We start from the raw sequence: 13195 nt of genomic DNA on the forward strand, positions 1-13195 counted from the left end.
ATGGGGCTTGGAGTCCAAGCCGTCCAGGAGGGTAAACCAACGCAGTTTGCGGTCAAGTATCAACTTTGCTCCTAAATGATGGAATACTATAAGATACTGGGACTGCGTATAAGATACTGAAAGATAAATATGTGCAGCTTATTTAGCACTTAAAATTGTGAAATGTAGCACACATTATGGAAATTTTATTAAATAGATTTACATTTTTTAACAAATAATTTAAAGCAAAGGCCAGTGTAAACCCAATCGAGGTCAAGAATATGACCGACACCCCAGAAACCTCTCGACATATAAGACATATAATTTTTCTTAATTACAAAAATAGTACCTGCTGTGGAACAATTAAAAAAAAATAAGCAAAAGGATTAACATTTAAATCACCCATAATCTCACAGGCAAGAATAAACTGACGTGCAGTTTAGGTTTATAGCCTATGTCCAATGTCTTTTGCATACCTAGTGTGTGTGTGTGTGTGTGTGTGTGTGTGTGTGTATTTACTAAAAATGGTATTATACTATATATATTTTATATAACCTTCATTTTTCATTTAATGCATAATCAACATCTTTCCATGCCATTACATTTTTTTCCCCTACAGCATCTTTAGCAGCTACTAATCTTTAGCATTCTAATATATGGGTGAACCAAAGTTTTCTTTATTTAAGCCCCTACTGTAAGATGTTTAGGAAATTTCAAAATTTTCTAATTTTAGACAGTCTCAATATTAGAAACATACTTGTAACAGTATAGTTGCACAAATTTATAATTATTTCCTTAAGATCATGTCCTTAAAGTAGAACTAGTGAGTTGAAGGATACACAGTAGAACACATATCCAAATATTTCACTTAATACTCTTTGACAGTTCCCTTTTGTTTTTGAACAAGTTGCAGACACCTTAACTTTACATTTAAAGCCTGAAGAGATTGCCTATTTGCCAACCTCATTTTGAGCTCACGTTTGTAAAACTTCTTTTTATTTTTTTAAATGTTTGTTTACTTTTGAGAGAGAGAGAGAGAGACAGAGTGTGAGAGGGGAAGAGGCAGAGAGAGAGGGAGACACAGAATCTGAAGCAGACTCCAGGCTCTGAACTGTCGGCACAGAGCCTGACGTGGGACTTGAACCCACGAACCACAAGATCATGACCTGAAACAAAGTCAAATGCTTAACCTACTGAGCCACCTAGGTGCCCCACATATGTGCAACTTGTAACATTTCCTTATCACCTGCTACTCAATCGCCCTGGAAGCTTCATCTTGTCTATTCTAGCCTAACTAAGTCCTTCTTGTCAGTCAAGCCTCATTTAAGAGAATTTCAACCTTTCTTGGCTTTTTGGGCAGGGTTAAATCACCCTGTTGCTTCCTCCTTAGCAGCTCATATATCATCCTTCCTGAAATACATTGTTTAGAGTTAGTTTCTTGTTCACTCTACATCCTGGAACCTAGCCCAGAGCCTGACACATTTCTTGAGGTTGGATCGAACTGACTAGGCACATGAGGAAGGCTTTTGATACACACTGAAAGACCATACCACCAGCAAATTATATTTATTGAAATGTAATTTCATGCCCACCAGCAAACTATATTTACCAAAACAGAGACATTCTTAGGACAAACTCCCAGTTCTTATGTGTTTGTGTTGTGATTTTCTAGATACAGAACAGCTGTCTATATAATTTTATGACTGCACAGGATACTTTCCCTGAGTTCTTTTCTCCCTTTTGGCCTTGTAGATTGGCCTGGAGAGGATTTTAAAAAAATCATGGTCCTTCTCTCTTTCTCCAGGTTCTCTTCTTGTCCAACTCCAGTTCCAAATCCACTTGCAACCGTCACCTTGCTGGACACATTCCTGAACCTTACTTTTTTTTTTTTTTTTTCTGTGATGGGCTTGCCAATAGACCTTGGAGAGTCCTTTCCCCACTTCTTCATTGGAAACATCATTATCCCTATCTTCCACAGCCAGGGGAATGAATGGGTAAGGAGTATTTCCAAAGAACTAAGTGGGCCTGGAGTCAATGTAGGAAGGAAGTGGGGACATAGGATGTGAGTCACCAATAGCTGTCTTTGATGCTCTTGGAATCTACCAACCAGTACCCATACCAAATAGAGAAATACCAGTTGTAGTGAGTGGTGTGCCCCCTCCCTGAGAGGCCCAGCAACTGGTTGAGCTTCAAAGCCTCTTCTCCCTGACCCCTTGGGTTAGTGCCAGCAAAGACCCAGTTTGGGGCCACTGAAGAATAACTCAGGTGGGCAAGTGGCAGCATCACTGAGGTTGAGAAATCACATGCTAGACCCTTGAATTAGTTAGACATAGACCTGAATCTGTATAGTATCCTGGTCTTTCCAAGTTTCTGTGTTGTAGACATTCCAGAATAGGAAGAGGCCTCTGAGTATGACAGATCTTTGGTGATTTGGGCTACTTAGCCATCCCAGCCTGCCTGCCTTAACCAGGAGCCAATTTACCTATCTCACATTCTGATTCTTCTGCTTGTTAGTCACATAAGCTTGGGCAAATTACTTAGCCATCTATCTACCTCTGTTATATTATCTGTGAGGCACAAACAACAGACGTGCCTCATGGGGTTGTATGAAAATTAAGTGAATTACTATTTCCAGTGCCCTTCACAGAGGGCTTGGCTCATTATTTGGGCTCAATAAGCATAAAATATTTTTATTAACGCATCCAGTATTTTCCTGAAAAGTCTTTCCTCCTCTTCTCTATCAAAATTCTCATTTTTCCTTTCCTTTTTTTTTTAAATTAAGCTATAACTTACATAAAATGTGTAAACATTAAGTGTAAAGCTTGTTTAGTTTTCTCCTCATTTTTCAAAGTCCCACCATCATATGGTTGTCTCTTCTTTACTCACCACAAATATTCAACTCTTAAGGATTCTGCTTTGAGGAGCTTCAGTGCTTCCTGCCCTCCCTCTGGGCACCAGCAGGAGGCAGTGTGGTATAGGGGAAAAGCTACAGTCAGCAAGTTAATGATCAACAGGCTTCTCCTGGCCTAATAATTTACTGGCTTGAGTAAGAACTTAACCTCGAGTAGTCTTGTTTCTCCCCATCTGCTAAAGAGGACAGATTGCCAAATGGACACTTCATCGGATTGTAGTGAACATGAAATGAGGTAAAGCCTGTAAAACAATGCCTGATACATGTCGATTAAATTGGCAAGGTTAAAAAAAAATAATAATACCCAGTGTCAGGGAGGGTGCTGTGAAACAGGTACTTTTGGCCAGTGCTGGTGAAACTGTAAATCTATAAAAACTTTCCAAAGAGCAATTCAGGGAAACCAAAACAAAACAAAACAAAAAACAAAAACAAGCAAACAACAACAAATAGCAGAAGCCATAAAACTTCCATTGTCTAGAAATTCATTCTGTAGAAATAATTGTAAAAGTGCACTAAGATTTGAGTGCAAGCATTTTCATCTCAGCATTACTGATAGTGTACAAAAAATTAGAACTAGAAAGATCTAAAAATAAGGTTATTAAGTAACTCCTGGTGTGTTCATAGTAAGAAATTTTCTCTGTGATAAAAATTATGTCCCCCCCATAAAAAACAAGAAAATAAATAAATATGTACCCAAAGATGATTTCATGCTCAAGATATAATAAGAAGAGAAAAATAATTGAAACATATAATGTGACCACAAATTTATGTAAGTTATAATCATGTATACTTTTTTTGTTAACATTTACTATTTACCATGTATTATGCTAGGGTAAGTAAATGCTGTTATTTCATTTAATCTTCATCAAAATTCTACAAAAAATGGTATTATTATGCCAGTTTTACAGATGGATAAACTGAGGCTCCAGGAGGTTGACTTGCCCAAGATGTTATAATGAATTTATGTCTGCTTCCTATTTTTATATTTTATTTTATTTTATTTTATTTTATTTTATTTTATTTTATTTTATTTTATTTTTGTTGTCTGAGTCCAATTTTAAATTCATATCTATTTATATTAACCAAGATAGAATGACAAGAGATTTCAAATATTTTCTTCCTTAGACTTTTCTAATTTTTCCTAATTTTCTACAGGAGTAGAGGGAAAAGATCCCCAATAAATATTATCCTTAATGAAGCCTTAGCATGATGCCTGACTCATGTATGAAGCTCAAGAAAGCTTCAGAGCCTAATAACTTCCAGTCCAGGACAGGACATTTCCAGTCTTATGTTAGGTAAGATTTTTTAGGTAGTATGCTGTGAGATCATAGAAAAAAAAAAAAATAGTCTAGTCCTCCATGGGCATTTGCTCAACATTTATTGAGGCCCTGCTTTGTGAGTTGAAGCTCAATAGGTTCTAGGGCCACAAATATAGATAAAACACTAATTTTTCCCTGTGAGAGTTCAAGGTCTAGATGGAAGACTGACATGTAAAAATGATACTATATTTTAATTTTGAGCAATGGTAATGTATTCCTTCCATAGCTGCCCACCATCCCCCAAAGGCAAATAAATATTCCTAAAATGGTTGTTTTAGGTCAAAGTGATAAGAAATAAAATAGGATTGTATGGCACAGTTGAAAGAATCTAGGCTGGTAGTCAGACATAGAATCCCATCTCCAGCACATTCTAAACTGGCCATCTTCGGGGGCGCCTGGGTGGCGCAGTCGGTTAAGCGTCCGACTTCAGCCAGGTCACGATCTCACGGTCCGTGAGTTCGAGCCCCGCGTCGGGCTCTGGGCTGATGGCTCAGAGCCTGGAGCCTGTTTCCGATTCTGTGTCTCCCTCTCTCTCTGTCCCTCCCCCGTTCATGCTCTGTCTCTCTCTGTCCCACAAATAAATAAAAAAAAAAAAAAAAAAAAAAAAAAAAAAAAACGTTGAAAAAAATAAACTGGCCATCTTCAAACTGGAATTATACATATCCCTAAGCATGAAGGCTTCTCAAGGGGGATCAACCTTCATGTGTTATCTTTCTTAAAACTTATCTGAGAATACTCCAAAGTCAGAGATCCTGCCAGTTTCTCTGCCCCAATCATCTGTCTCCCACCTTGCAAAAGGTAAGGCATATAATCTACATCCCACTCTGGTGTATATTATGTTGTAAGAAACTAAGTTTGGATACCAATACTGGCATAGTTCAAGACTAATTAAGGTCCTGGGGCACCTGGGTGGCTCAGTCGGTTAAGCGTTTGACTCTTGGTTTCAGCTCAGGTCATGATCTCATGGTTTGTGAGTTCCAGCCCTGGTTCTGGCTTCACGGTAAGAGCATGGGACCTGCTTAAGATTCTCTCCCTCCCTCTCTCTCTACCCCTCCCTGTATGTGCACGTGTGCATACTCTCTCTCTCTCTCTCTCAATAAATAAACTAAAAAAAAAAAAAAAAAAAAAGACTACTTAAGGTCCCATTAACTACTCCTTCATTCATTTCATTAAGAGATTAACTTTCAGTGGACATAACTTTATGCTGCTTTGATTGATATTATTAGGGTATAACTTATAATGTTAGCTTAAGTCCAAAGAAAATTAATATTTAAACCCTTGTGGTGATAGCATATTTTTAAAGACTTTAAAATCTAAAAAAAGAAAAAATGTAAATACATGGTCATATGTTGTTGCAGAGAAATAGATGATGAATAAGGGACTTTCAAACATAAAAACATGTTTCATTAGAGTAATAGATGGTGGGAGACATGGATTTCAAGGATAAAAAGAATGATTTAAAATGAATGACTAGTCAAGAAGGGCTTGTCCATATTTTTAAATTTTTAAATGGATGATGGTGAGTATCAAATCAGTATGGTACTTATATTTCATTGGATGTATTTATGGCAGTGATATCACAGTTTTATTTTTAAATGTTAAGATCCATAATGTGCCAGAAAGTACATATTTTGCATCTAGTTAAATGTATGATGAATCACCCCAGAATGTTCCCTGATGCCCTCTTCAAGTCACTCCTCATCCACCAACCACTGTTTGGATTTCAAACATCTTAGTTTCATCTGTTTCTGAATTTTATATAAATAGAATCATACAGCAGATACCCTTTGTGTCTGGCTTCATTTGCATAACAGCGTTTTTGAGATTCATCCATGTCATTCCTTTTTATTGCTGAGTGGTGTTGTATTTTATGAAAATCAACAATTTAGTTAGTCATTTTCCATAGATATTTGGGTTGTTTTCTATTTGGGACAATTAAAAATAAGGCTTCTATAAGCATTGTTGTTCAAGTAATAAAAAGTAAGATGGAGGCTTAAAAATTTTTTAATGTTTATTTTTGAGAGAGAGAGTGCAAGTGGGGGAGGGGCAGAGACAGAGGGGGCCACAGAATCTGAAACAGGCTCTGGGCTCCGTGGGGCTCAAACTCACGGACCATGAGATCATGACCTGACCCAAAGTCAGACACTTAACTGAATGAGCCACCCAGGTGCCCCAAGATGGAAACTTTTAGATGTCAACTTTAAAATATGGAAGGAGATACACATTGTTAGTCAATGGTTTCTTTTCTTTTCTTTTTAATTGTGAACTATACTTGACCCTTGAACAATGCAGAATTTAGAGACACTGACCCCCATACAGTAAAAAATCTGCATGTAACTTTTGACTCCCCCAAAACTTAACTACTATTGACCAAAAGCCTTACCGATAAACAGTTGATTAACACATATTTTGTATGTTATGTATATTATATACTATATTATTACTATAAAATAAGCTAGAGAAAAGTAAATGTTATTAAGAATATTCTAAGAGTCGGGGCGCCTGGGTGGCTCAGTTGGTTAAGCGGCCGACTTCGGCTCAGGTCATGATTTTGCGGTCCGTGAGTTCGAGCCCCGCGTCGGGCTCTGTGCTGACAGCTCAGAGCCTGAAGCCTGTTTCAGACTCTGTGTCTCCCTCTCTCTGACCCTCCCCTGTTCATGCTCTGTCTCTCTCTGTCTCAAAAATAAATAAACGTTAAAAAAATTAAAAAAAAGAATATTCTAAGAGAAAGGGCACATGGCTGGTTCAGTCTGCAGAGCATGTGAATCTTGATCTCAGGGTTATGAGTTCCAGCCCCACATTGGATGTAGAACTTACTAAAAATAAGGAAAAGTATAAGGAAAAATATTAAGTGTATATCCATGTATAAGTGGACCTGTACAATTCACTCAAACCACCCATGTTGTTCAAGGAGCAACTGTATAACATTTGTATAAAAAGGATGCCAAACTGTTTTCCAAAGTAGTTGTACCATTTAACACTGTTGCCTTTGCCTAGTGTTGCAACAAGCTGATGAGCATTTGGTTACATTTGTTGCAATTGTCTTCTCTTACTCTGTAGTTTATCTAGTATACTCTCTATGTAGTATATTTGTGAACCACAATGTGTAACTTTAGTGTAATTGAGTCATTCTCTTTATCATTCTTTTCCTTTATCTTGAGCAGTTAGTGGCTTGTTTAATAAATCCTTTCCTATTCAGAAGCTGAGAAAATATTTTCATATATTCTAAAAAACCGGAGATTTTTGTCTTTCACATTTGTCTTTTATCCACCTGGATTTGATGTAGTGTTCCCCATATGGGTATCTAGCTATTACAGCACCATTTAGTAAAAAATCCAGGAGCGCCTGGGCGCTCAGTCGGTTGAGCGTCTGACTCTTGATTTCAGCTCGGGTCATGGTCCCAGGGCTGTGGGATTGAGGCCTTTGTTGGGCTCCTTGCTGAATGCGGAGTCTGCTTAAGATTCTCTCTCTTTCTCCCTCTGCCCCTCTCCCCCACTCTCTCTCTCTCTCTCTCTCAAAAAACAAAACAAAACAAAACAAAACACCCCTGCTTTCTGTAGTGCCTCCTTTGTTATAAATTAAGTGGCCGTAGATGCATTTCAGACATAAATGTCTGTTTCTAGGGATACACAATTTTTCAAAATTACGTGATGAGATGTGCAAGCAAAAAGGACGTGAAGATCATCTACTAAACCAGTTGTGTAGCCTTTGTCTGGTTATTTAACTTCTCTGAGTTCGCTACACTGTTGGGAGAATAAAATGGGGTCATGCAGTAATGTGGTCAGAAGTTCTGATACAGTAAGCCTTGGGGAATAGTAGTAGCAGTTTGTTTTCTGGTGGGTTTTTTTTCCCCTTCTGTTGTTATATTTTAACTGCCATGGAGTACATGAAAACAACACCTGCTTGGGGCAGGAACTGCCAGGGAAAGAGCCCAGCGGACGTGACATTTGGGTGGGTCGTGAATGACGGTGGAATCTGTCATCTCTTTTTATGACTGCCATCTGTTGGCTGTCCATGGCGCATTTCCCACATGTGTCGCATCTGCATGATATTTTATCTGGCTTAGAAGGGCCCAGGGGGGAAAGACTGTGCCCCGCCCCACTCCTCGGCTTTTGGCGACCCTCGGTAGCACTTGCCTAAGAAGAGCTAGAAGTTGCGCTGGCTCCATGTTTGTTAGACACACATACATGTCACTGAGGGCAGGGCTGGGCCTTTAAAAAATTTCTGCCACTGTCGTGCTGCAGGATTCCCAAGTTTCACCCACACATTGCTCCCTCCCCAAACCCCAGCCACCGGCCAACACGTATACCGACAAACTCACCCGTTCGCCCCCAGCACCACCACCCATGGCAGTGGCGAAATCCATACCACACCCCCTGTACAATCTTGCGTGTGGTTGAGAGAGCATAGGGTCTTACACACAGTAGGCACTCGATAAGCATCAGGTGAATAACAAATGAGTTACCACATGAAGATTAGGATATAGGAGCACATTCCCATCTGCTGCAGTGTAGCAAGACATGGGTAGATTATGTGGCTATTGCCGGTTCTGAGTGTGCATGGGAATCACGGCGGGGGGGGGGGGGGGGCGGGGCATGTTAAATATTCTGTGCCACCCCACTACTGAATTAGAGCAGAAAAGGGATGTGCGGAAAACAGCTATGTTTCATTAATTCTCTGGGAGCTTCTGGTTTTGATGTCAAGTCAGTCATGGGAATCATAGAATTATTAAACATCTGGATCCATTCTTCATCAAAAGTGATAATTTGGCAGTATCTGTCAAAACTTAAGATTCGCATGCCTTTGAACCTGTACTTCCTCCTAGACTTTATCCAATGCACAAAAATATGGGCACAAAGGCATTCAGAACAGTGTTTTTAAACAGAAATTCTTAAAACTAGGAAAGTGTCCATTTACTTACTAAGCAAACTTTGTTGAGTATTATTCTCATTACTGGAGACAGCGGTGAGTAACAACAACAAAATAGTAAATAAATTCCCTGCTCTTAGAGAGATTTACATTTTAGTCTATCAAAAGAAGACTGAATGAATAATTTATGGTACATCCAAGCAATGGACTATTATCCGCCCATAAAAAAGAATGAGGTTGTCAATATACTGCTTTGAAAAGATGTTCAAGGGGCACCTCCGTGGCTCAGGAGGTTGACTCTTGATTTTGGCTCAGGTCATGATCCCAGTGTTGTGGGATCGAGTCCTGCATTGGGCTCTGTTCTGAGTGTGGAGCCTGTTTATGATTCTCTCTTTCTCTGCCCCTCCCCCATGTTCACGGGCATGCTTTTTCTCTCTCTAAAATACAATTTTTTAAAAAAGTTACTCAAGACAAGAGCACCTGGGGGTGCCTGGCCGGCTCAGTTGGAAGAGCATGTAACTCTTGATCTCTGGGTTGTGAGTTCAAGTCCCGCGTTGGGCATAGAGATTACTTTTTTAAAAATATTCAAGATATGTTTCTAAAAAAAAATTAGGAAGCTTTTAAATATCCAAAATAAAGAAAAATAAGCTATAAGACATTGCATGGCATTTTCCTACATATCTATAAAATTATATACATGTGCACAGACATATACAAATATATAAGTAAAAAATTATGGAAAAATGTTCAATAAAATTGTTAATGGCAGTTATCACTGGGAAGTATTATTGAAGGGGGGCAAGTATTGGCTTTCTCTTTATACCCTTCCATACTATTTAAACTTACTAACAGGAGGCGCCTGAGTGACTCAGTTGGTTGAGCATCTGACTCTTGACTTCTGCTCAGGACATGGTCCCAGGGTTGTGGGATCCAACCCTGCCACAGATCTGCATTGAGTATGGAGCCTGCTTGGGACTCTCTCTCCCTCTCTCTCTCTCTCTCCCTCTCTCTCTCTCTCTCTCTCTCTCCCTCCCTCCCTTCCTCTGTTCCTGCCCCATTCACATGCATGTGTTCTATCTTTATGAAATAAGTAAAATGAAAAAAATTTAAGCTTACTAACTTAAGGAAATATTACTTTTAGAATTTTTTTGACTTAAAAAATTACATAGAGCCTTGAGAACCTGTGAGGTTTTAAATTTCCAGCAGGGGGCAGCAGTGATTCTCAAATATCTCTGACGTCAGCACAAAGCTGAAGATTAGTGTCCACAGATTTCCAAGTCCAGGCCCAAATACTGTATTTGGACCACCAGATTATAAAAGGAACAAAAAACAATAACCACAGTGCTGTAGGAATTGTTATGACAAAATATTTTCTATATGATTCTTTCTTTATTAACATTTGTCCGTGAGTCTAAACTTTCCTCTCTGGAGTGCACAGTTTTCTCCTCCATTAAAATCAGAAGGCTTGACGAGATAATCTTAAAAGGTTTCTTTCCAGCTCTAACATTCTATGGCTTTGAGAATATAAATCAGTATCGGGAAGAAATAAGCCCCAGTGCCTTCTGGAATTAATTGGCTTATCAAAGAATCTGCTTTACAACCCTTTGCTGATCAGGATGAATTATTACCAATTTATCTTTAGTGTAGATCACAGAATACTTTTTTGGGGGGAAAGGGGAGGGTGTTGGTATTTATTCAATTCACTGATGGAGAAAAAAGAGAACTCTTCCACTCTATAAATGTTTAGCATGTGTGTAAAGGTCGTAGGTCTGGTGTTTAGAAATTATGCACAAGTTTACCAAAGAATCTTCACTGGGTTGGCCAAATTAAACAGCCTGCAGTTGTAGAGAAATAAACACAAGTTAACATTTAACCACAGCAATTCCCTGTTCTTGCTTCTCCATCTTTCTCAGTAGGAGGAGCTGAGAGGGTCAGCAGGCTGCTGGCTACTGTAGCGAGACACTGAGCTCCTCTGAGAACCCACCTGTCTATCACTTTGATCAGGTACATATTTGTTATTACAGAATAACTGAAATACAATATCGTATTAGTTTCAGGTATACAACATAGTGATTCGATATTTATATGCATCACCAGTGGTCACCACAGTAAGTCTAGTTACCATCTGTCACCATGTGAAGTTGTTACAATATTATTTTCTATATTCCCTATGCTGGAAGTTTGCACTTCTTAACCTCCTTCCCCTATTCCGTCCATTCCTACATCCTACAGCCCTCAGGCGACCATCAGTTTTTTCTCTGTATCTATGAATCTGTTTCTGGTTTGTTTTATTTGTTTATTTGTATTGCTTCTTTGGATTCCACATATAGGTGAAATCATACCATATTTTGTCTTTCTCTGAGAAATTTCACTTAGCATAATACCTTCTGGGTCCACCAGTGTTGTTATAAATGGCAAGATTTCATTCTTTTTGTGGCTGAGTAATATTCCTTTGCAGGTACATAGCACTTGTTATCTATTAATCTACCAATAGGCATTTATGTTGCTTCCAAATCTTGGCTATGGCATATAATGCTGCAATGAACTTAGGGGTACAGATGTCTTTGCAAATTAGTGTTTTCATTTTTTTGGATAAATAACGAGAAATGTGATTGCTGGATTGTACAGTAGTTCTGTTTTTAATTTTTTGAGGAACTCCAGACTGTTTTCCATAGTGACTGCACTAATTTACATTCCCACCAACAGTGCATGAGGATTCCCTTTTCTCCATAGCCTCACCAACACTTGCTATTTCTTTTTGATAGTAGCCATTCTGACAGGAGTGAGGTGATATCTTATTATCGTTTCGATTTCCATTTACCTGATGATTAGGGATGTTGAACGTCTTTTGATGTGCCTGTACACACAGATATATTTTTAAGCATTGGAATCATTAACTTTTCCAGTTATTTCTTCAGGACCCAAGAGCAGTGCTCTTTTTACAAATAACCCTTTATAAATTATAAACTTTTTTTTTAGACATAGAGAGAGAACTCAAGTTGGGGAGAGGGGCAAAGGGAGAGAGAAAGAGAGAGAGAGAGAGAGAGAGAGAGAGAGAGAGAGAGAATCTTAAGCAGGCTCCACACTCATCATGGAGCCCAATGTGGGGCTTGATCCCACGACCCTGGGATCATGGCCTGAACCGAAATCAAGAGTTGGACACTCAACCGACTGAGCCATCCAGGTGCCCCAAAACTTTTTTCTTTTAATATTTGCCCAAAGCTATACCATTAATAAGTGGCTGAGGCAGGATTCAAACCTGTAACTCTCTGACTCTAAGACCCTCACACTTGACCATGGCAATATATGAAATGAGAGGACTCACATCATCAACTTGTTACCCAGAAGCTGTGACTATCTGCAAGAGTCATTGTGTATAAGTATATAAAGTGAATGGAGGGGCCTGGGTGGCTCAGTCGGTTAAGCGGCCGACTTCAGCTCGGATCATGATTTCATGGCTCATGAGTTTGAGTCCTGCGTGGGTTCGGTGCTGACAGCTTGGAGCCTGCTTTGGATTCTGTGTCTCCCTCTCTCTCTCTGCCCCTCCCCAGCTCGCAGTCTGTCTCTGTCTCTCTAAAAAATAAATATTTTAAAAAAATAAAGTGGGGCGCCTGGGTGGCTCAGTTGGTTGGGTGTCCGACTTCAGCTCAGGTCATGATCTCACAGTTTATGGGTTTGAGCCTCACATCAAGCTCTGTGCTGACAGCTCAGAGCCTGGAGCCTGCTTCAGATTCTCTGTCTCCTTCTATCTCTGCCCCTCCCCCACTTATGCTCTGTCTCTCAAAAATAAATAAATGTAAAAAAAATTAAAAAAAATAAAGCGAATGGTTATGTTACAAAGCTTTGTCTAACTCTATGTGCTATTAAGTACTATGTGCTAGTCTTTGTCAGGTATTGGGGTTAAGGGTGTAAAAAGATGAGTCAGACTTAATCATCACATTTAAGAAACTTCTAGTTTTTGGAGGAGTGAAGAGCCAATGAGTAAACATAACGTGTGAAAAATAATAGGGAAACACAAATAAGGATAAAGAAATCAAGGCAGCATAGTAGGATGGCTAAATCTATGGACTCCAGGGTCCAGTTCTTAGTTGTGGGACTTCTTAAGCCTCAGTTTCCT

General features: G+C 39.1%; 1 protein-coding gene across 6 annotated transcripts in view; it reads left to right on the forward strand.

Moving 5' to 3' along the window:
- NIP7 (nucleolar pre-rRNA processing protein NIP7) overlaps positions 1–13195 on the forward strand; it is a 92200-nt gene that overhangs the window by 36432 nt on the left and 42573 nt on the right. The window lies entirely within an intron of this gene.

This window comes from Panthera leo, chromosome E2 (genome assembly GCF_018350215.1).
Source record: "Panthera leo isolate Ple1 chromosome E2, P.leo_Ple1_pat1.1, whole genome shotgun sequence".
NCBI lineage: Eukaryota > Metazoa > Chordata > Mammalia > Carnivora > Felidae > Panthera > Panthera leo.